Source organism: Somniosus microcephalus, chromosome 2, assembly GCF_052327205.1.
Source record: "Somniosus microcephalus isolate GS21.2 chromosome 2, FLI_Smic_1.0, whole genome shotgun sequence".
In the NCBI taxonomy this organism is placed as follows: Eukaryota; Metazoa; Chordata; class Chondrichthyes; order Squaliformes; family Somniosidae; genus Somniosus; species Somniosus microcephalus.
This window is the reverse complement of record NC_140988.1, coordinates 136,674,972-136,692,180: the sequence shown is the minus strand read 5'-3', so window position 1 is coordinate 136,692,180 and position 17,209 is coordinate 136,674,972. Positions and strand designations below refer to the sequence as shown.

Sequence of the window (17,209 nt, the reverse complement as noted above, 5' to 3'; positions counted from 1 at the left end):
GGACGATGTCATGAAACTCCAGTACGATTTGAACAGGTTGGGTGATTGGGCAGAAACATGGCAAATGCACTATAATGTGGATAAATGTGAGGTTATCCACTTTGGTGGCAAAAACAGGAAGGCAGATTATTATTTGAATGGCAATAGATTGGGAGAAGGGGAAGTGCAAAGAGACCTGGGTGTTCTTGTGCACCAGCCGCTGAAGGTAAGCATGCAGGTGCAGCAGGCGGTTAAGAAGGCAAATGGTATGTTGGCCTTCGTAGCGAGAGGGTTCGAGTACAAGGACAAGGATGTCTTGCTGCAGTTGTACAGGGCCTTGGTGAGACCGCACCTTGAGTATTGTGTACAGTTTTGGTCACCTTACCTGAGGAAGGACGTTCTTGCCATGGAGGGAGTGCAGCGAAGATTCACCAGGCTGATACCTGGGATGGCAGGAATGACGTATGAGGAGAGATTGTTTCAATTGGGCTTATACTCACTGGAGTTTAGAAGATTGAGAGGGGATCTCATCGAAACCTATAAAATTCTGTCAGGTCTGGACAGACTAGATGCAGAAAGGATGTTTCTGATGGCCGGGGAGTCCAGAACCAGGGGTCATAGTCTAAGGATAAGGGGTAAGCCATTTAGGACTGAAATGAGGAGGAATTTCTTCACCCAGAGAGTGGTGAACCTGTGGAATTCTCTGCCACAGAGGGCGGTGGAGGCCAGTTCATTAAATATATTCAAGAAAGAGTTGGATATATTTCTTGAGGCTAAAGGAATCAAGGGATATGGGGAGAAGGCAGGGACAGGGTACTGAATTTGGATGATCAGCCATGATCTCATTGAATGGCGGAGCAGGCTCGAAGGGCCGAATGGCCTACCCCTGCTCCTATCTTCTATGTTTCTATAGCTGAAGCGCTCCAGCCCAGGTAACATCCTGGTAAATCTCCTCTGCACCCTCTCCAAAGCAATCACATCCTTCCTATAGTGTGGCGACCAGAACTGCACACAGTACTCCAGCTGTGGCCTTACCAGCGTTTTGTACAGCTCCATCATAACCTCCCTGCTCTTATATTCTATGCCTCAGCTAATGAAGGCAAGTATCCCATATGCCTTTTTAACCACCTTATCCACCTGTTCTGCTGCCTTCAGGGATCTATGTACATGCACACCAAGGTCCCTCTGATCCTCTGTCTTTCCTAGGATCCTACCATTCATTGTGTATTCCCTTGCCTTGTTAGTCCGTCCAAAATGCATCACCTCACACTTTTCAGGGTTAAATTCCATTTGCCACTGTTCCGCCCATCTGACCAACCCATCTATATCGTCCTGTAGCCTGAGGCTTCCCTCCTCGCTATTTACCACCCCACCAATTTTCGTGTCATCTGCAAACTTACTGATCATACCCTTTACATTCACATCCAAATCATTAATGTAGACCACATTAGAACAGTGCAGGTAGCAGCATCTGCTTTCTCTTAACATTAAAAAGACACAGCACTAAGCCCATAAAATGCCCTGGAGATGCAACCTGAGCACAACTTAAACCCAGCTTCACAATAGACTAGAATTTTACTGGAGTGGGTACCGAGCCCAGAAGGTGTGAGACACCTCTAGGAGGGGGTCTCGCACTGCTTTGCTTTATTGTATTCTGGAGTCAGATCGGAACCTGACTCTGGAGTTATGTTGCCACTATTGTGTTGATACAGATTCAAATCATTTTGCATCAAATCAAAAGTATAACTGTAGCCTAAATTGATTTTGGCTGAAAATCAAGCATCTCCGCTTTCTGATTTACTCATTTAACACATATTAAAGGGTAATTTCATCAGCAGAATTCTTTTTCAGAATCAAAGCATTGCAAGTAATTATGTTTGTTAGTTTCCTCCCAGCTCTTCCTGTTTTTAAAAAAAATGTTGTTTCATAGTCTACAAGCTACATCATCAAGGAAATGTCCTGAGACAATTTACTGAGCTTGATGGGCACAGCTGATGGGTCATAATCACTGAACCACTTCAGCTAAAAGGGCAGTAAAGGCTAGGGGGATACTCCCCTCCAATGCCTTCATTAATAAAATATATTCTTTACCTTTTTTTAATTAAAGTATACTTCAAGTTTCCCACCCTATTGGAGACCAGCCATGTCATCTGCCACTCAGGTGATGTCAATGACAGACAGAAGCTACCCGTGCCCCTACATATTTTCCAAGGGTAAAGCAACTCCAGATTGACTCTCACGCCAATCTGAAATAAAATGAATAGAGCCATTCTGGGACAGAAGAACTTAACTTCTAAAGTATTAAGATATATTTTTCTAATTATGGCACTAATTTTCCTGCTCCCTCCCCACTGTCCCCACTTTATACAAGTTTTCTTATTCCAGGGCACTAAATGACCTGGAAACACCCCTAGTATAAACACATTCACTGACTGGGCTTTGCACCAAGTTTACACTCAACACCGTTGCTGGTCTCCAAGTTCTGAAATCATCCCGGGGAAGAGAGGGACAAAACTCATTTGCCACCAAGGATCTATGGATTGCTCCAGGGGCCATCTCAGACCCTCCAATCTACAGAAGTTTCTGGAATAAGCCATCCTACCTGTTTTTTTGGGGCACCCCACAGAAAAGTGAGGTGGGATGGACAGGAACACTCCCTCCTGGACTCTTCTGTGTGAGGCCTGAGCCTTTTTAACTCATGGACCTTATTTGTCTGGATTGTCCCCTGCCTAAAGCCAGGGGAATGATCTAAGAGCTAGCGGATGGGACATCAGGCGGGAGGCCAACGCCACTGGGGACTAAAGGGAACAGTACCTGCCATACAGTTAGTGCTGGGGGGTGTCTCTAAACAGCTGCCAGTGGTGGAAGGAAGAGGGAAAGCTGAGGTTGTGGAGCCCTAAGGATTTCTTGTGAGCCAGGATAACCATTCCTGCTCCTCCTGGCCCACAAGGAATCTTCACAATATTTTTTTTAATTAACTTATCTCGGCCTTTTCAGGCCACTCTACTGTCTCCCACCAGGTTTTGCTGGTAGATTTGGCACCGTGCAGGCCTCCCAAAATTTCTGGTTAAAATGGGGTTGTGGTGCTGAGGGCGTCATCGGGCCATGAGTTTTCAATAATAAGTAGGCCCCCGCCTGCCTGGGGTGGGTGATCCTCTCATGCCTGATCTGAGGCCAGTTAAAATGGTGGGGGGCAGGAATATATCAGGATCGTGGCATGACTCCCCTCTCCATCTTGATCACACCCGGTGGCACCATTCCCACTGAGTGACCCTTATATTTGCAATTTTTTTAAATGAAGTTTATTAGGTCATTCTTAAGTTAATTTTCCTCAGGTGAGTGGTCTGTGCTACACATCATTCCATGACTAAGGTGTAGCCCAATTCCAGACCTCTATCAAAACTAACCAGTCACTATGAAGTAGACAACAGATATCTGGGTTAGCTCATGCTCTGATTTTCCTCAATTCTTGTAGAGGATTACAAGTATGACCCCTCACCCCAGGACCACCCTAATGCAGCAGCATTGGAAGAGTCCTGCAAGTAGCATAGCTGCTAGCCCCTCAATTGTAGAACTTGCATTTCCCAAGAGGACTACACGGGAAAAATCTCCAGTTTTCTATGAAAATTATGGTGTAGGTGCTCAAAATTGTATTACAGTAATATCAACTTGTACTGAACATTTTGTTGATGGCTACAATAGGATTTCATTTCAGATGCAAGAAAGTGATAAAATTAGTTAATATCTCTGTTCCTTTCTTCCTTATGGTCACCCATTTATAAAACATTTTCTTTTCCCTGCCAATTTGTGCTCTCAGTTGCATTGTAATGTGGAAAAGGACATACGTCAAACAAGGGCAGAATGTTCTGTTTTGACATCCTCCCATTATACAGAGTTACAGGTCCAAGTAAAACTTTCTGTTGTCAAATTTGTTATGGATATATACAGACATATCTGTATTCTGCAGATACTCCTTAGTAGCTTACCCATTGCTATAAAAATGTCCCCATACATTGTCAACTGTAAACGATTGTGGGGCCAAAATTCCTCGATCCTGCTCCAATGTGCTTCAGACCCTGCTGGTGTATCTGGGACTAAGGCAGGGTCACCTAATTTAAATAGAAATTATGAATACCCTCCCCACTATATTGTGCATTTTGATTACCCACAGAAGGCGGGGGGAGGGGGCTGGAGAGGAAAATGTGACACTACATAGCTGTAGGGTGATGCTGCCAATGAGACTGGCATCTAATCAATCCCTGTATAAGGCTGATTTGAAAACAAAAATTATTCAGAACTATTCTAGCATTTTACAGGCTGTGACCCCAGCCTGGGCAACCATATAGGCCTGACTTCTAATTCTACATTGACCTGGACGTTGGTATCCAGGTCACTCAATAACAAAAACAACTTACATTTATATAATGCCTTTAACATAGTAAAACATCCCAAGGTGCTTTACAGGAGCATTATCAGACACAATTTGACACCAAGCCACGTAGGGAAATATTAGGGCAGGTGACCAAAAGCTTGGTCAAAGAGGTTCGTTTTAAGGTGCATCTTAAAGGAGGAGAGAGAGGCAGATAGGCTTAGGGAAGGAATTCCAGAGCTCAGAGCCTAAGCAGCTGAAGACATGGGATGAGTGAGGCTATGGAGGGATTTAAAAGCAAGATGAGAATTTTTAAATCGAGGCGTTGCTGGACCGGGAGCCAATGCAGGTCAATGAGCACAGGCGTGATGGGTGAAAGGCACTGGGTGCGAATTAGGATGTGGGCAGCAGAGCTTTGTTCAAGCTCAAGTTTATGGAAGGTGCAAGGTGGGAGGTCAGCCAGGAAAGCATTGGAATAGTCAGGTCTAGAGGTAGCAAAGCCATGGATGAGGGTTTCAGCAGCAGATGAGCTGAGGCAGGATGGAAATGGGCGATATTACAGAGTATGTGGAAGTAGGTGGTCTTGCTGATGGAGAGGATATGGGGTCAGAAGCTCAGCTCAGGATCTAATAGAACAGCAAGGTTGTGAACGGTATGGTTCAGCCTCAGACAGTGGCCAGGGAGAGGGATAGAGTCGATATCTAAGGAATGAAGTTCATGGTGATGATCACAAGTTGTTGATCAGCCTAGTGAGCCCAAGCACTCTTTGCAGGGCCTGGGGAGAGCACTCCTGCTCCTTCTGACCCACAAGGATTTTGCACAAAAGTGACTTACCTTGGCCTCTCAATGCCTCCCGGCAGGTTTCTCCAGAGGCCCTCCAGAAAGAATGATGTGGGACCACATCACTGAGGCCGTCACTGCCAGCAGTGTCACCCCCATGACCTGGCTCCAGTGCCCAAAGAAGCTTCATGACCTCAGATCAGTGGTCAAGGTCAGTAAATGCATCTTCAAAAGCTGTCTCTATCAACTGCATCGCTAGCCTCTCACAATTCACAATGCACGACTCCCCCACCCAGCCATTGTAGTTGTCCTAATTCCACAGCAGCATTGGAGAGTTCTTGGATCAAAAATCATCCTTGATGAACACCTGATTTACTGCAAAATGGTTTCCAATGTGAATACTGATTATGATTAGCACAACTAATTTGTTGTTGTTCAGATCCACTTCGAAACTAACATTTTCACTGCCTCTGTGACTTTTTATGCAAAATTGTAGTAATAAAGTAGTCGTCGTCTTCTTCTTCTTCTTCTCTTAGACAGTCCCTCAGAACTGAGGATGACTTGCTTCCACATTAAAAATGAGCTCGCAGGTGACTGATTAGTCCAATGCGGGACCTACAGTCTCTGTCACAGGTGGGGCAGATGGTGGTTGAAGGGGCGGGTGGGTGGGGTGCTTGGGTTGACGTGCGCTCCTTGCGCTGCCTGCGCTTGGATTCCGCTTGCTCCCGGCGAAGAGACTCGTGTTCGACGCCTTCCCGGATGCTTCTCCTCCACTTTGAGCGGTCTTGGGCCAGGGATTCCCAGGTGTCAGTGGGGATGTTACACTTTTTCAAGGAGGCTTTGAGGGTGTCCTTGAAGTGTTTCCTCTGCCCACCTGGGGCTCTCTTGCCGTGCCGGAGCTCCGAGTAGAGCGCTTGTTTTGGGAGTCTCGTGTCGGGCATGCAGACAATGTGACCCGTCCATCGGAGCTCATTGAGCGTGGTCAGAGCTTCGATGCTGGGGATGTTGGTCTGAGCAAGAACACTGACGTTGGTGTGCCTATCCTGCCAATGGATTTGCAGGATCTTGCGGAGGCAGCGTTGGTGGTAGCTCTCCAGTGCTTTGAGGTGCCTTCTGTACATGGTCCATGTCTGAGGCATACAGCAGGGCGGGTATCACTGCTGCTCTGTAGACCATGAGCTTAGTGCCGGGTTTGAGGTCCTGGTCTTCAAACACTCTCTTCCTCAGGCGACCGAAGGCTGCACTGGCACACTGAAGGCGGTGTTGGACTTCGTCGTCGACGTCTGCCCTTGTTGACAGTAGGCTCCCGAGGTATGGAAAGTGGTCCACGTTGTCCAAGGCCTTGTTGTGGATTTTGATAATCGGGGGGCAGCACTGTGTGGCGGGGGCAGGTTGGTAGAGGAAAAATCACTTCCCCTAATTGTGAGAACATAATGATGGGAGAAATACTGAAGGAAAATGAAAACAAACTTTAATGAATTACTTGATTCTAATATATTCTGAAGTCATGATTACAATAATCTACTTCAGAATGTATGGCCCAGAAACAGCATAAGCTAAGCACTTTCCCACAAAGGAAATAAGGAACATTGAAGGAAAAGTCATCAAGGCTGCTTTTGTTCACTTCTTAGTGGCTGGTCTGCCCTGCAAGCACAGAACGCTGCATGATAAAAAGAAACCGAGAAGAAAGGAAGAAAACATTTAAAAGCAGGGAGTGTTCCCTCAAGTAAGAAAACCTAAGACACTAAGGCATGTGGAACAGAGAAAATACATTTTAGGATAACATAGGTTTATTTTCAATAATCTATCATAATATGGCGCAGTAAGTGTTGGTGCACTACTCTCATTCCACTCCGTGGTTTGGTTTCTAATTCTACCATTTTCCAGTATGTATCCTCTATTTCATTTGCTTTTAAATAGTGTGATTTATATTCATAGAAATTTTGTTGCACTAATTTCTGGCAGAATTCTCAAAAAAGATGTCAGGCAACCTTTCCTCTTGTTTGTGAAGAAGAACCAGAAAAGCCTTGCATAATTTTGATCAGAACGATGCCTGATGTAAGATACAATAATGCTCTTCAATTAGATTTACATCATTGTATTTTAAAAATGAACTAGTTAGAGCTTGAGAACTTCTGATTTAGTGGCAATTCTAAAGAACTACATTCAAATTCATGAGGCTGCTTGTTATCAATCAAGAAGTATTAAACAATGGTCAGGAATATCTAACAATTAACAGTTTGCTTCAAGTGCAGAGGAAGTTAATTATTTCTAAAACATTTAGATAGCTTTCCTGTCATTGAATTTTCATAGCTGAGCTACACCCAATCCTGTTTAACATAGAGATGTTTACATTTTAGAGGGTAGGAAGGTAGTCAAAAGCCAGATGAACCCACTACATGTTTGAGGTAATTTGTGAACTTTACAGATGACTTTCTTCAAACAAATATTTTTTTCATTTCCCCAATACAGATAGAATTAATTTAATGTATTTTTAATGTTGTAAAATATTTGATGGAAATCAAAGCAGATGCAGTGACTTTCATTTAGTCTGGTATGGCAATGTAACTGGCAAATTTAATTTATATATCTGGAAACATACTAACTTCCATGGATTTCTGAAATGGTCAGTCAAGTTGAATGGGAAATTGGTTACATTAAAAGTATTAAAATATACAATTCCAAGAAGAAAAAGTCAAATAAGTCTACACTACAACTGGGCAGTAACTTAAAATTAAAGATTTTCTACTTTAGTGTTTAATTTGCCAATATTTTCTAATATTTAAAAAATGTATTGACACTTCTGTCTTAATTTTCATTCCTCCATTATATTTTAAAATCACTCCACCATTGTTCAGCATTGCAGTCTAGTGCAATAAAAACCCTTTCAGAAAAGCAAATAGTTTCTCCCTGGCTCCAATGCATATAATCCTCATGAGTCAGCTAGACAGATGACGTGGTCAACTCCACTGGTGACATTCATCACACAGATGTTAGGCAGGCTGAAGTGCTGGCATGGTGTCTTTCCCTGCTTCATATAAACAGCTTTTCATATATTAGTGGAATGGTTGTTAATTATCCTGCCAGTACCTTTTCTTGCTATTTGCTCTGAGCCTATTAGCCCAGAGGCCTTTATACCATTTTGCAGTTCTATAAAGAATAAAATTTATTGTACTGATAATGGCAAATTGTTTTTATGTCCCTAAAAACAAGCAATCTGTAAAAAAAAATCATGAAATATGAAAGAAACCTGTGAATGACAAAATGCTTGTGGCTGCTATAGTTACAACGTCACAGTTTATATTTGGAGAGCGAATTCCACTAAACTAAGAAAGAAATTTGTAGCTGATCAATTTGAACAATGATCATTTGGTTCACTAAAGACGATAGCATTTTATTGTTAGTGTCAGAAAACAAGATTTTTTGTGTGTGTTTCAAAGCCTCAATATTAAACTGAGCTTTAAAGGTCAAGTAATGGGAAGCAACTAAAGGAGGGTATACTAAAATATGCAATGCAAGAAAAAGTGCTACACCCTTCAATTTATAATCTGGATCAAGACTTCAGAGCAATGGACTAACTTTTCTTGCCAGCACTCAAGTGGATTGTCTGCCAACATACACAGTTAGTTTTAGTTGTGTCATGTTACTTGCAGAACTCCAACATAACAAACTAATGTCTGCTTCTGGGTCATCTGTTTGATTTTTCAGCGGGTTGGAGCCGGCTTCCCGATCTGCTTGTATTTTTGCCGGAATTAACCCTCTCCACCCACACCCAAACTCGCGCGCTTCTCTGGGTTACAATTACCCCCATTATTTTGGAATTTCATAAAGGAAGCAAGTGTTATGGAAAATAATCATACCATTTACAAAATTTGTAATAATTGACATTATTGGCAACACTACATGAAGATTTTTCAAAATAACTAGATTGTAATTTTATTCTTACCACTGAATACTTTGTTTTATCATTTTGAAATAATTATTTTGAATCTTCACATTCTCAGGGATGATCTGTGAGAAGTAGATGATAAAGGGGACCAGCTAAGATAAAAAAGAAAGAAAAGAAAGGCTTGCATTTATATAGCGCCTTTCATGACCACCGGACGTCTCAAAGCGCTTTACAGGCAATGAAGTATTTTTGGAGTGTAGTCACTGCTGTAATGTGGGAAACGTGGTAGCCAATTTGCGCACAGCAAGCTCCCCCAAACAGCAATGTGTTAATGACCAGATAATCTGTTATTGTTATGTTGATTGAGGGATAAATATTGGCCAGGACATCGGGCCCTGCTCTTCTTCGAAATAGTGCCTTGGGATCTTTTACGTCCACCTGAGAGAGCAGACCCAAAATTAAAAAGGATACTTGAGGAAGTAAAAATACGGAATACCCGAGGACAGGTTAAATTAAAAGGAGAACCCGAGGGAAGTAAAATCAAAAAGGGAGCACCTAAGATAAAAGAAAAGTAAAATTAAAGGGGGTAAACAGGAGAAGTAAGACTCAAAGGGAGCAGCCAAGTATATTTAAGATGGAGGCTATGAGATGTGTTTGCAGTGGGACGTTTACAAATGAAAAGAACATATATAATAGATGGGTGAGAAAATGCAAGAACTGTTGATTATTATGCTTAAAGAAATGGTTATGACTTGAGTGCAGAAGGCACAGGAACTTACAAAGATAGACAAAAGTGAGGGGATAATCGAGGGAAAGTGGATAGTGCTAGACTCAGTAAGTGGGACATTGCAGGTCAATGACATGGCCCGACTAGTATTAGACTTTGAGAGCAAACAGTCAAGTATTGGAGGTGGAGACGGAACAACCAGGGGCAGGGTTACCATGAAATGGAGACAAGGTTTGAGGCCAACCAAGAAAATCTGGGATGGAGTAAGGTCGGTAAAAGTATCAAGAAAGATAAGAAAGTATGTGAAGCTACCCAAGAGGTTACAATCATGTACTGTCCAACAATGTAGACCACAACAACGTCATAGAAAATGAGGCAGCTAGAAAACCAGAGAATAAAACTTGGACAAAGATGCAATTTGTAAGTCATAGAGAGATTGCAGTCGTGTGACTCTTTGCTCAGTGAAGTGGATAGCCATGTGTGTTGTAAAGACAATACCTACAGGATGACAAGTTCTCTACCTGGAACTAGAACATTATATACTGATGAAAGGTGAGAAGTTGATACTGTAGGGGCCAGGAAGGAACCCAGTGGTAGTAAGCCACGTCGAGGTGAAAGACATAGGCCGGAATTTTCATTCGTCCATGCATGTGGGATTGGAGGCAGGTCAGGAGTGAAATAAATCGAAGCACGTCGGGTCGGGAACCCGCTGTCCTCCCGCCTCCTCGTGCCTTTAACTGGGATACATTTGCCAGCGCGGCAGCAAGGGGAGTCTTTCAGAAAGGAAATTGAGAGAGTGTAGGGGTTTTTTTCCTGCTCTCTTGCCCGTTCTGGCCTCCTGCCAGGCTTCATGCAAGAATTACCCTTGAGTGGTTCGACCCACTCCCCCTACGGTTCTAGACCTTGGACTTAGATGCAGAGAACAGTAGTGCAGAGAAAGGACTCAATAGACCAGGCTGAATAGCACGAAATGGATGCTTTTATTTTTAAACAGTTTGAAGCATTACAAAATACATGTCATAGGCACAGATTAAAGTAACTACAATCATGCACAAATTTAAGAACTTGACTCTATGGAAATGGGGAACACACGGCACATCGTAAAAGGGGAAACACATTACGATTTCCCTTAACTCCCTCCCCTATACCTAAACTAAGTTTCGACCTGGGGAACCTGGGATCATGCTCACCACTCTCGAAATCGCGAGAAAGGGGGTTCGCAGCCTTTTTGGCACCGCTTTCCGTCTTCACGTGGATTTGGAAACTTCTGGCGCAGTCGATATTCTCTCTCTCTCTCTCTCTCTCTCGAGGCGATGGGGTAGACACAGCCTCGATGAGCGCTCATCAAGGTTGAAGATCAGCTACAAGCTGTTGTCGATTTTGGTTCATGGAGCAGACCAACAACCAGATGGGATGTTGAGACACAGAAGTGTCAGGCCCGGACTGTCTTTTTGTCTCCGGCCTGGTCGGTTCTCCAGAGGGTTTCTTCTCCGTCGGCCTGGGTCGTCGATGATCTCCCGACCCCAGTACCCGGGCCACCCTCGTCGTCTTCTCGTCGTGGCCGAGCCTTGTTTGGCTGAACACCGACCATGTTGTCCTTTTACCGAAACCGTCCATCTTTAAAAAGACGAAAACGTTTTCATCGATTCTGCATCTGCCGAAGTGGAAGAGGCGCCGATCCTGGCACCGTCCGTCCTTCGTTCGTTCCTTGTAGAAGAAGTCCTTGAAGAAGTAGAAGTCTGAAGTCGTTCAAGAAGAAGCAGCCGTGAAGTCAAGTTTGAAGTTGTTCCAGTCGAAGCCGAAGTAGTTCGAAGAAGTCGAAGTAACGTATATGGACTTTCAATCCATAGTTATACTCTTTTGGAACAGTCTTCTCTCCCGCCAAATCATAGTCCTGTCTTTGTATTAATTTTGGCGGGCAGAAATCTCTGCAGGGGCGCTTTGTCTTGTAACGGAGCCGGTGATAACTTAAACTGGCCTTCCTGGCCGATAATGTCTTTTAATGTCCTTTGCATTGTCACTGCGGCTCGGTTCGCACATTGATCGGTCCGGAGATTTTCCTTGATGGCTGCTAAACGGTTTTTTCCTTTGTACAATAAATGGGTATAAGTGTTTTTGCATTGTCCGCCCATATCTTGATGGGCCCCATCCTGTACTTAGAATCCATTGAATATGTATGCTGTTTCTCTGAGTTTCGGTTCCCAGATACTGGCTTTCGCGGGCTTACTGTCTTCAATCCACAAGCCTGTCTGGCTTGCAGTAACAGAAATAAAATGGTTCATAAACTGATCACGGGGCCTGGCGGCCATTTTGTATGCCCTTTTATCAAAGGTTTTTCTGTGCAAGCTTACTTTGGTCAATAAACAGTCTTATTTTATCCAGTTTTCTTGCGTGATTTTTGCTGAAAATTGCGAATCTTACAAGAGTACAATGGCAACATGTTCCCGCAAAGGTCAAGGGTGGGACCAACAAGCCCAGGGAACCTTGGATGTCAAGGGATATACGAGAATGGATTAGGAAAAAAAGGGGGGCTTTTGGCAGATACAAAGGACTAAAGACAGAGGAAGCCCTAGAGGAGTATAAAAAGTGCAGGGGGATACTTAAAAAAGAAATTAGGAGAGCGAGGAGGGGCCATGAAATAACACTGGCGAGCAAAATAAAGGAAAATCCTAAGGTGTTTTTGTGGTAAACCACTAATCTGCCTGTACAGAACATGTCTGGGCATGCCTCAGCTGGCTCCGCCCCTGGCTCCACCCCTAAGCCCAGGTATAAAGGTGATTGACCTCCAGTCCCCCTGGCTTTAAGGATCGGTCTACCAGCAGAGGCATGCTCGTATTCTTTTGTTAATAAAAGCCTACTTGTTATAAGTTTAACTCTTAGTCTCCTGGAGTTATTGATGGCACATCAATTTTATTAACAAAAGGTTTTGAAATGGAGCAAATCCTGAAACCGGAACGCCTGGAACTGGACCCTCAAACGGCGGGTGCATCAAATAACTTCGAGCACTGGCTGAGCTGCTTCGAAGCATTCCTGCAGGCCTCCAGCACTACCGTCAGGACCGAAGCTGACAAACTGCTAGTACTGAACTCACGGGTGAGCCACCAAGTATATTCGATTATCTGAGACGCTGTATCCTACATGGCCGCTATCACGATACTAAAAGAACAATATACTAAGCCAGTCAACGAGGTCTACGCTAGACACCTCCTGGCTACCCGCAAACAGCGACCCGGGGAATCGGGTGACGAATACCTACGGGCACTGAGAGTCCTCGGCCGGGACTGCAAGTGCAAATCGGTGACGGCCGTGGAAAATACTGATGACCTAATCAGAGACGCCTACGTCGCCGGCATCAGGTCCAGCTACACTCGACAGAGACTGCTAGAGCAAAGTGGGCTCAACCTGCAGAAGGCTGTGGCCCTTGCTAACTCGCTGGACGTGGCCCTCCGAAACATGTATGCCTACCCCCCCGACCATACGGCCCTCTCCGCCCCGTGGATGTCGCGGGGGCCGCCATTTTGGGACACGGTAAGGCCACAGGCCCGTGCCACGCCACCACCGCCACGGCCCACCTGCAGCCCAACTACAGCTGCAATGTCCAGAGGCTCAAAGTGCTATTTCTGTGGCCAGGCCAAGCACCCCAGATAACACTGCCCGGCGAAGGACGCGACCTGCTCCAAATGCAGAAAGAAGGGGCACTATGCCAAAGTGTGCAGGGCGAAACTGACCAACTCCAGCAGCGCCGCATGTGAGCCGTGCAGGTCGCCATCTTGGACACCACCAGCCGCGTGTGAGCCGTGCGGGCCGCCATCTTGGACATCACCAGCCGCGATGGCCTCCATCATCCTGGACCAATTCAGGCCTCACCAACTGGCCAGGTCCACGATGGACATCAAGGTAAACGGTCACGCAACAAACTGCCTATTTGACTGCGGGAGCACGGAGAGCTTTATCCACCCCGACACGGTGCGACGCTACTCCCTATCAGTCATGCCCACGTGCCACCGGGTCTCTATGGCCTCCAAGTCCCATACGGCGGACGTCGGCGGCTACTGTGTAGCGACCCTGACAGTAATGGGCACAGAGTACAAAGACTTTAAACTCCTTGTCCTGCCACAGCTCTGCGCTGCTGTGCTACTGGGACTGGATTTCCAGTGCCACCTAGAGAGTGTCACAATGGCGTACGGCGGGCCCCTGCCCCCACTTACAGTCTGCAGCCGGCAAAATTTAAAACAACCGCCGCGCACAATATGCAGCCTATCCACCCTGAAAGTCAGCCCCCCCCCGTTGTTTGCTAATCTCGCCCACGACTGCAAGCCCATCGCAACAAAAAGCAGGCGGTACAGTGCCGGGGATAGAGGCTTCATTAAAATAGAAGTAGAGAGACTCCTGCGGGAGGGGATTATCGAGGGCAGCACCAGCCCATGGCGAGCCCAAGTAGTGGTCTTGAAGACTGGCGAGAAACAGCGCCTGGTCATTGACTACAGTCAAACAATCAATAGGTATACCCAATTAGACGCATACCCCCTTCCCCGCATATCTGATATGGTCAATCAGATTGCACAGTACCGGGTATTCTCTACCATTGACCTGAAGTCGGCATACCACCAACTCCCTATCAGGCCTGAAGACCGCCAGTATACTGCCTTCGAGGCAAACGGCCGCCTCTATCACTTCCTCAGAGTCCCCTTCGGCGTCACCAACGGGGTCTCAGTCTTCCAAAGGGAGATGGACCGGATGGTTGACCAGAACGCGCTGCAGGCCACTTTTCCCTACCTGGACAATGTCACCATCTGCGGCCATGACCAGCAGGGCCATGACGCCAATCTAGAAAAATTCCTCCGAACAGCCCAGCGCTTAAATTTGACATACAACAAAGGAAAGTGTATGTTTCGCACCACCGGCCTTGCTATCCTTGGCTGTGTAGTGGAAAACGGAGTCATCGGCCCCGACCCCGACCGAATGCGCCCCCTTCTGGAACTACCCCTGCCTCACTGCCTCAAAGCCCTGAAGAGATGTCTGGGGTTTTTCTCTTATTACGCCCAATGGGTGCCCAATTACGCGGACAAAGCCCGGCCCCTTATCAAGTCAATCTCCTTCCCTCTGGCGGCAGAGGCCCGTGCAGCCTTCACCCGCATAAAAGAGGACATTGCAAAGGCTACAATGCACGCCGTGGACGAGTCCATCCCTTTCCAAGTGGAGAGCGATGCGTCTGACTTCGCCCTGGCCGCAACCCTTAACCAGGCGGGGAAACCCGTGGCCTTCTTTTCACGAACCCTCCAGGGCCCCGAAATTAGACACTCCTCAGTCGAAAAGGAGGCCCAGGCTATAGTGGAGGCTGTACGGCATTGGAGGCATTACCTGGCCGGTAAACGCTTCACCCTGCTCACTGACCAACGATCAGTAGCATTTATGTTCAATAACAAGCAGAGGGGCAAAATCAAAAACGACAAGATATTGCGGTGGAGGATCAAATTATCCACCTACAATTATGATATCTTATACCGGCCCGGGAAACTTAATGAGCCCCCGGACGCCCTAGCCCGTGGAACATGTGCCAACGCACAGGTCGATAGGCTACGGGCCCTCCACAACGATCTCTGCCACCCGGGGGTCACCAGGTTTTTCCACTTCATTAAGGCCAGCAACCTGCCTTACTCCATCGAGGAGGTCAGGACCATGACCAGGAACTGCCAAGTCTGTGCCGAATGCAAACCGCACTTTTATAGGCCAGACAGGGCGCACCTGATAAAAGCCACCCGCCCCTTCGAGCGCCTAAGCGTAGATTTTAAAGGGCCCCTCCCCTCCTCTGACCGCAACACGTACTTCCTCAACATCATTGACGAGTACTCCCGTTTCCGTTCGCTATCCCCTGCCCGGACATGACCAGCGCCACAGTCATCAAATGTCTCAATGACCTCTTCGCCATATTCGGTTTTCCCAGCTACATCCATAGTGACAGGGGCTCGTCGTTCATGAGCGACGAGCTGCGCCAGTACCTGCTCGAAAAAGGGATAGCCACGAGCAGGACCACCAGCTACAACCCCCGGGGTAACGGACAAGTAGAAAGGGAGTACGCGACAGTGTGGAAAACCGCCATGCTAGCCTTAAAGTCCAGAGGCCTCCCAACCTCCCGCTGGCAAGAAGTCCTCCCCGATGCGCTTCACTCCATACGGTCACTACTCTGTACCGCCACGAACGCCACCCCTCATGAGAAAATGTTCGTCTTCCCTAGGAAATCCACCTCGGGGACATCGCTACCGCCATGGCTGACGTCTCCAGGGCCCGTCTTGCTCAGGAAGCACGTGAGGAGCCATAAAACAGACCCCCTGGTCGAAAGGGTCCACCTCCTCCACGCCAACCCACAATATGCATACGTGGCGTATCCTGACGGGCGGGAGGACACGGTCTCCATACGAGACCTCGCACCCTCAGGTGCCACCGAAAACACCATTACCCACTACCCATTCCCATTACCCACTACCATTACCCACGACACACCCCTAGAAGGGAATCCACATCTAACCCAAGTAGACGGCACGCCAGGGCCCTGTGACCCACCCTTATACACCCACCGACCCCGCACCCACGAAGACGACACGCCGGTGCTCCGGCCCACGCGGGAAACGGCCGCGGGAAAAGAACTGCCGCAGCCGGCACCACGACGATCACTACAGCAGATAAGACCCCCGGAGAGACTTGCCTATACGAACTTCTGAGACACTTCACCCCGCCGGACTCATTTTAAACAAGGGGTGAATGTGGTAAACCACTAATCTGCCTGTACAGAACATGTCTGGGCATGCCTCAGCTGGCTCCGCCCCTGGCTCCACCCCTAAGCCCAGGTATAAAGGTGATTGACCTCCAGTCCCCCTGGCTTTAAGGATCGGTCTACCAGCAGAGGCATGCTCGTATTCTTTTGTTAATAAAAGCCTACTTGTTATAAGTTTAACTCTTAGTCTTCTGGAGTTATTGATGGCGCATCAGTTTTATAAGTATATTAAGGGCAAGAGGATAACTAGGGAAAGAGTAGGGCCCATTAGGGACCAAAGTGGCAAACTGTGTGTAGAGCCAGAGGATGTAGGTGGGGTTTTAAATGAATTTTTTGCATCTGTCTTCACTATGGAGAAGGACGATGTGGACATAGAAATCGGGCAGGGGGACTGTGATATACTTGAACATATTAGCATCGAGAGGGAGGAGGTACTAGCGGTTTCAGCAAGCTTAAAAGTGGATAAATCCCCAGGCCTGGACGAGATGTATCCCAGGCTACTATGTGAGGCAAAGGAGGAGATTGCAGGGGCTCTGACACAAATTTTCAGAACCTCTCTGGCCACAGGGGATGTGCCAGAAGACTGGAGAACAGCTAACGTAGTACCATTATTCAAGAAGGGTAGTAGGGATAAACCAGGGAATTACAGGCCAGTGAGCCTAACATCAGTGGTAGGGAAATTATTGGAAAAAA

General features: G+C 46.6%; 1 pseudogene; it reads left to right on the top strand.

Annotated features, from left to right (window-relative positions):
* The first annotated feature begins 12,675 nt into the window (after nucleotides 1–12,675).
* Nucleotides 12,676–17,209, top strand: part of LOC147122970 (uncharacterized) — a 59,135-nt pseudogene continuing 54,601 nt past the window's right edge.